A 7,528-nucleotide genomic window follows, 5' to 3' on the forward strand; every position below is an offset into this window, starting at 1 on the left:
TGCAAGAAGCCAACTCATGCTCCAGGGACAGATCCTGGTCCCACTGCTAGGGGCCCCACAAACAGACCAAGCTGCACAACTGTCACCCATGTGCCAAGGTCAGTCCCATGCAGGCTCCCTGGCTGTTGGTCAGGAGTCCACGAGCTCCCACAAGCTCAGGTCAGCTGTCTCTGTGGGTTTCCCCATCGTGATCTTGATTCCCCACCTTCCACACATATGACCCCTCCTCTCTCATTTCAACTGCTCTCCCGGAGCTCAGCCCAGTGCTTGAGCATCTCTGCATCTGCTTCCATCAGTTACTGGATAAAGGTTCTATGATGACAATTAGGGAAGTCACCAATCTGATTAAGGAGATGACCAGTTCAGGTGCCCTCTCCGCTACGGCTAGGAGTCTTAGCTGGGGTCATCCTTGTGGATTCCTGGGAGTTTCCCTGGCACCAGGAAACGCCGTATTCTCAACCATTAGACTGCTAGCCCAAAGCAAACCAGGCCAGTGAACAAATGAGGAGAGCGAGCTAAGCTGAAGATGGATCTCAGTTTAGGCTAGCCCATGGTGGCATCCGGATTTCACCCTCACACAACCTTGCTGGCCCTCTTCCCAGCATCACCTCCTGACCTGTCTTTCTTCAAGGGCAGAGGTCATTTCTTCTTCATTCTGGTATTTAGGCTCCAGGGCCCAGCCTCGTACGGAGCAGGTGCCGGGAATCTGTCTGTCTAGTGTCTGAGATGAGTCTCAGGTCCAGCTGTTGAACTATCTCACACTGAATGAAGCAGCCTCCCACACCAAGGCCTTCCAGCTCTGTGCAAAGGTGTGGGTCTTACAGTGAAGGAAAGATGACGTCTTGAGCCTTTCCCAACAGCTGGCCAAGCTGGGCCTGACCCAAGCCCAGGTCATCAGGCAGGATCCCGAGGGCCCTTGAGATCATTGGGTCAGCAGGACATTGGGATGGCAGAAGCCCTTCATCCAGAATCCCTTTTCACTTTCTCCCTGGGAGACACTGGGAGTGCCACTTTGCACTACCCGGATTTCCCAAGTAGAGATCCCAATGCCAGGGGAGAAAGGGCTCAGATGAGGGCTTATTAGTTCCTTCCAAGGTATGACGGCTCCCATAGTCATTCCCTAACAGAGAGAGGCGGGGCTGAAGTGCAGTTCAGCTACATAGCAAACACCTGCCATATGCACTGGGTTCAATTTTAATAGCAATAAAACATTCAGAAGGGCAGCTTTTAACTCTTAAAGAGGTCAACGTGCGCAAGATCTTGAGGAGTACTCAAGCCTCCAAGAGGCTCTGGTCACCTCCCCTCACTGTCTGCTGGTCCTCTTAGGATGAGCAATGGATTACTCTCATTGGCTAATAAAGAACTCACTGGCCTATGGCTAGGCAGGAGGAGGTTAGGTGGGAAAACCAGACTAAGAGGATGCAGGGATGAAGAAGGATGGAGTCAGAGGAGTCGCCGAACAGCCAGAGAATGAGTCAGACACACAAAACGGGATAGAGGTAAAAGCCATGAGCCTCGGGGCAGCACATAGATTAATAAAATGGGTTAAGGTGTAAGAGCCACTCAACAAGCCTGAGCTATCGGCCCATCATTTATACGTAATCTTAAGTCTCCATGTTGGTTATTTGGGAGTAGGCGGTCAGGACAGGAAAACTCCGCATACAGGACATGGATTCCATTCCTGAGACATGGCCTGTGACGACAGTGTGCCTTGTGGTGCCCCCTCCTCAGATTCAGAGGCACAATTTCTGCCATGGGTGGGACCATGTAACACAGCTGTAAGTACTAACACGTCTGTGTGGGGCACTGCTAGGGAGTGGAGCTGAGGCAGACCAGGATGCCTCTGGAAGTTTCTGGAAACCTGGGCTAATTGAGGGAACAGGTTGGGTTTTAACTATACGTGTTTATCTGTGGTTCTTACTTCATACTCACCCCTACTCATTGCTCAGCTTTCCCTGGAACCCCCAGCATGTCCTTCTGTCCTGTTTAAGAACCTGAGTCCAGATTTCATACCCCTTGTGGGGGAGACTGAGTGCAAAAGAGCAGAAGTGATCTGGAAGGGACCTCTGCCTGAAGCTACAGGCTTCCATGTGGAGCTGGCCATTTCCCTATGGCAGGGCTTTAGCTACCATCAGCCCACAGTGACAAGGGGAGGGGCACTCCATGTGACACCCATCTCCCTTCCTTCAGCCCTGATCCAACCTGCCACCTTTGTCAAAACTTTCCCTGACCTCAGTTTCCCTATATGTGAGGCAGTAGGCAAAGTGTCAAGGGAGGGAATCACTTCTGGGTGAGCTCCTGTGTCAGAGGTGGCATTGGCTGGCAAGATCCTCTGAGCTCTGGCGGGGTACCCAGCTTTCCAGCTCTGACGAACAGGGTAGTGCCTGGGACAGACTGTGCTTTTCAGTGTCCTAGTGGAGCCTGCCCGCCACCTAGTGGAAATATCCAGTAACTGACCTGAACTCTAAGGACCTGCTTCTCTTGCTCCCCTGGGGCTACTGAATTATGTCAAACTTCAGAAGAGTCTTAAAACCTGAGCATGGCTGTAGGGGCATCCCCCTGTGGGGTTTTTGCCTGCTTCAATGATTCAAGGTGGGTTTTTTTGGTGCCTCTTACTCTTTTGCTCTTTGGGGGCCTGCCATCCAGCTCCCAAATATATATACACAGAGGCTTATGCCCGGCCTTAGCTTAGCTTATTTCTAGACAGCTTTTCTTAAATTATCCCATCTCCCTTTTGTCTCTGGGATTTTACCTTTCTTTACTTCTTATTCTGTGGCTGGGCTGTGTAGCTGGGTGGCTGGGTCCTCACACCATCCTCTCCTCCCCAGTTTTCTTGTTCCCCAGTTTCCCTTCCCAGATTTCTCCTCCTGTTTATTCTCTCTGCCTGGTAGCCCTGCCTATCCTTTCTCCTGCCTCGCTATTGGTAATTCAGCTCTTTATTAGACTAATCAGGCTTTTTAGGCAGGCAAAGTAACACAGCTTTACAGAGTTAAACAAATGCAACACATCTTTGCATCCTTAAACAAATATTCCACAGCATAAACAAATGCAACATATCTTAAAATAATATTCCACAACAGCAAATTAGTAATGCTATCAGTTTATAAGCTCTCTTTTCTTTCTATTCTTTTGTGTGTGTGTGTGGGGGGGGCGTCTCCTCTAGCCTAGGTTGACCTTGAATTCACGGTGTATTTGAGAATGACCTTGGATTCTGGATCCTCCTCCCTCCACCTTCCTCGTGCTGAGGTCACAAGCGTGCACCACCACACCTGCCTCTTCCATAGGCTTTCAAACCTCCCACAGACATGTTTCTGCCAATACCTGACAGGGGCATTGTGGTGACACCCCACTTCTTTGTTTGCACACAGCCAAACACCACATCGGGGAGACGCACGGAGGCTGAGCATCGGAGATGGTAGTGGCTGTTTTTCTCATTGCTGTGGTGAAATCCTCGACGGGAGCCAGTCAAGGAAGAAAGGGTTTATTTTGTCTCACAGGTTTTAGGGACTCCATTCATCATGGCAGGGAAGGCACGCAGCAGGTGCATGAGGTTGCTGGTCACATCGAATTCACGGTCTGGAAGCAGAGAGAGAATGCTTCTGCTCTGCTCATTTTTATTTAGGGGGTCCCCCAGCCCATGAGACAGTCCCACCCACATTCGGTTAACTCTCTCTGGAAGAACCCTTACTTAAGTAGCCAGAGGTGTGCTTCCTAGGTGCTTCTGAAGCTGGTCGAGCTGACAGTAAAGGCTGACCGTCACAAGGACAAAATAGGGATTTCTACTTTCTACTTGCAGACCATTGCCTGCTTGAGGGGTCTTCATGTGGTTCTGGGCACCCCTTCTTTCTCTTGTAAGGGCACCTACTGAATCAGGCCCCACTTTTATGGCCTCATTAAGCATTACTTACTTCCTTAACCTCTGTTTCCAAATATAGTCACACTGGGAGTTGAGGCTTCCATCTGTGGATTTAAGAGGAGGGTATAGAGTCCAGTCCTCCGCACCCCCCTTAACATAACTACATCCTGGGGAAACTATGTTTTACCCTACAAGCACCTTTTCATTTTTGTTTTGTTTTTTGAGACAGGGTTTCTCTGTAGCTTTGGAGCCTGTCCTGGAACTAGCTCTGTAGACCAGGTTGGCCTCGAACTCACAGAGATCCACCTGCCTCTGCCTCCCGAGAGCTGGGATTAAAGGCCTGTGCCACTGCCCGGCCAAGCATTTTTGTATAGCCATCCCCTTCGGTACCTACATCTCTGTGGGGGTTCACTTTGACGTGCATCTTTTCACCATACATCTCAATTCAGCATCTTGACACAAAGATGATGCATCCAGTTTAGAGACAGAAAATCAAGCCTTGTAACTGTATCATGGTTTGTTCAAGCTGGAAGGGCCAGAGAGAGGCAGAAAGAGTCCATTCCACTCTTCTGTGAACCCCAATATTCCAGGTCCTCAGTGACTGGCCTTTAGAATCATTCCCTGTATAAATGGCTCTGGGCACAGCATGGCTTGACTTATGATCACACTCATTAACTTCACGACGGCGGAAAGTAACATGCATTCAGTAGAAATCAGAAATCATACTTAAATTTAAAAAAATCTTTTGAGACAGTAATATATGGAACAATGTGAGACAGTCAGCCATGCCATTGTTGGAGTGAACAGCCAACACTCTACTGTTCAGGGTACTGAACAGCCAGGACCTTTCAGGGCACAGTATAAATAAGTTCCAGGAGACGCCCAATGGCTCACTGTAAAGTAAGGTTTACGTTGGAGGATTCTGTAGATTGTGAGGTGTAGCAGGCTGGTGTAAGTGCTCTGAGCACGTTGCAGGGTGGCTCTGTTAACCTGGGATGTTAGGTTTACAGAAGTACATTTTCTACATGCCGTGTTCTTAGCCAAGATGGGTTTATTAGGGAATACCGCCTCATTGTAAGTTGACAGACAACTGAGCTCCTTTTCTCTTAAGAGTGTGGCTGTGTCTCAGGAATGGAATCCATGTCCTGTAGGCAGAGTTTTCCTGTCCTGACCACCAACTCCCAAATAACAAACATGGAGACTTAAGATTACTTATAAATGATCGGCCAATAGCTCAGGCTTGTTAACTGGCTCCAGCACCCCAGAAAAAGCATTTAGGGACATAGATAACAGGATTGATTGTTGGTGTTTTTAAGAAAAGAAATAAAGGGGACCGGAGAGATGGCTCAGCCATTGAAAGCAGTGCCTGCTCTTCCAGAAAGACCCAGGTTCAGTTCCCAGCACCCACAAGTAACTTCAGTTCTAGGAGGTCTGACACCCACTTCTGACCTCTGAGGGCACTGTACACATGTGGCACACAGACATACATGCAGACAAAATACTCACATTAAAATAATAAAATTAAAAAATTAAAAAGTAAAGAAATATAATTGGCAGTTTCCGATTAAAGTTGATCACATGGCCTGACATAGTACTGTTTCCTCAAAGTTAGTTATGTTTGAACTTTTTTAAACTCCTAATTAAGCAATCATAAAACTATTTAATATATTAAAAAATAAAACTAAACATTATTTGTTATCACCTTGGTAGACAGCTAAATATGAATCCTAATCTTGGAATACCTTTCTCTTTCTCAATAAAATGTTCTCTATTTCTACCAAAAAAAAAAATTACCTGTGGTCTATAGACATGAGTGACATAAGAATTGAAACATAGAATAAAATGAGAAAACTTTTAAGATTTTTCTCTTCCACTGTGCAGAATTCATAGCAGTTTCTGGGCATGTTTCAGAAAACACTGAATCATCAGTTTTGAAAATACAAAACAAACACTTGCCTAATGAGCACCAGGCCCAGGCTTCAATCTCTAGCACCTCAGAAGTGTTGACACACATCTCACAGAAAACAGCAACAACAAAACCTACGAGCTTCAAGAATCTCTTTCCCCTGAACCTAAATACCCCTAGGCTTCCCTACTGGCTTCCTGTCCTATCTCCTCCTCCAGTTTGACACCTTTGAACTCCAAGCACGGCAGAGAATGCTCGAGGCCCAAGATTCTCTACTGACTGTTTGCTGGGGCCGCTAAACCACTGTAACTGCCACACCGGTTTCACTCACATTGGAAAGAAGAAAGCAGCTGTGAGCATGGTGGCTCACACCTCTGATCCTAGCGCTTGAGAGGCTGAGGTAGGAAGATTGGCCATAGGTTTGATGGTTGCTTGGGCTGTGTAGTGAGTTATAGTCCAGACTGGGCTACAGAGTGAAGCCCTGTCTCAAAAAAAAAAAAAAAAAAAAAAAAAAAAAAAAAAAAAAAAAAAAAAAAAAAAGAAAAAGAAAGGAGAGGCGAAAGTACTTAATGTTTTCCTTGTTTGTAAGTATGTAAGATCAAGGTAGAGGGATGTCTGCTCAGCCCCTGGAGCAGAAAGAAGCAAAGTATGGTCAGAAGAATTGCCACGGCGTCAGGGAGAAGAAAAATTTGCAGTCACAATGACAAGTGAGAGCAGAGGAGAGATGTGAGTCCTCAGACCCGCTACAACCCAGCCCAAGGAAGAGAGGATTCAAGGAGAAACGAGATGTACAAGAAAAGACTTGGACCATCTAAGGTGTACTCAGTCACCTGTACCTGCTCTGTGGTCCTATCCTTCCATCTTTGAAATCTGTCGTGAGCTCTCCAGTCAGACGAACTGAAATGTTCCCAGACAGACTTCCGTTGTTCCCCGAGGTCTCTCCTCCGCCAATAGGCACTGATATTCCTTTTATCTATTATAACATGCGAGATCACATGCCTTGGCTAAATGACTTTGTTAATGAACACGTCTAAGAAACACTGAGATGATCTCCCTAATATAAGAGCTCAGAAAAAGGGGGGCCTGCCTGTGCTACAGGGTCTGCCTTCCCAGCTCCCCGTCCTGCAGGGCTTGGGCAGCTCTCATTCATCGTCTGGATGCCATCTAACTTTCTTCTTGCAGCTGCCACTCCCCAGGAAGGCTGTTCAGTGATTGGAGTTGGGCATGCAATGGGTGTAAAGTGAAGCGCCTCTGTTCAGCTGAGGTAACTATCGCCTCGTTATCCAACTTTGCTCAGTTAGCGGAGTGGATGGGTGTCCTTGAGCTGTGACTACCTTGCTCTGATGATGAGTGGTAGGAACGGAATCAAATAGTGGATACAGGAGTATTTATCCAACATGATCCCCTTTAACTTTTGCTCAAATCTGGAAAAAAAATCACAGAAACTATCACTTAATTTTTAGGTTAAAACAAAAGAAACAGCCTAGCAGTCCTCATGGAGGTGCACTGGGTACAGGCATGGGGTAAATGGAAGTAGGGGCTCAGAAATAATGGACTAGAAAGAGCCTCCAAATCTCACAGTGCTCCAGGAAGCCTCCCTAATAACAGAGAATGGCTGACTTGAATGGTGATTATTGCTACATTGTTTGTAACACTGAATTGCGGGGCAAAGGCTGATTTTAGAGCCTGCCAATCCTAGCACCATGGTTTTGGGTTTCCTTCCTTCCTTCCTTCCTTCCTTCCTTCCTTCCTTCCTTCCTTCCTTC

Source organism: Microtus ochrogaster, assembly GCF_000317375.1.
Source record: "Microtus ochrogaster isolate Prairie Vole_2 chromosome 14 unlocalized genomic scaffold, MicOch1.0 chr14_random_1, whole genome shotgun sequence".
NCBI classification, from domain to species: Eukaryota; Metazoa; Chordata; class Mammalia; order Rodentia; family Cricetidae; genus Microtus; species Microtus ochrogaster.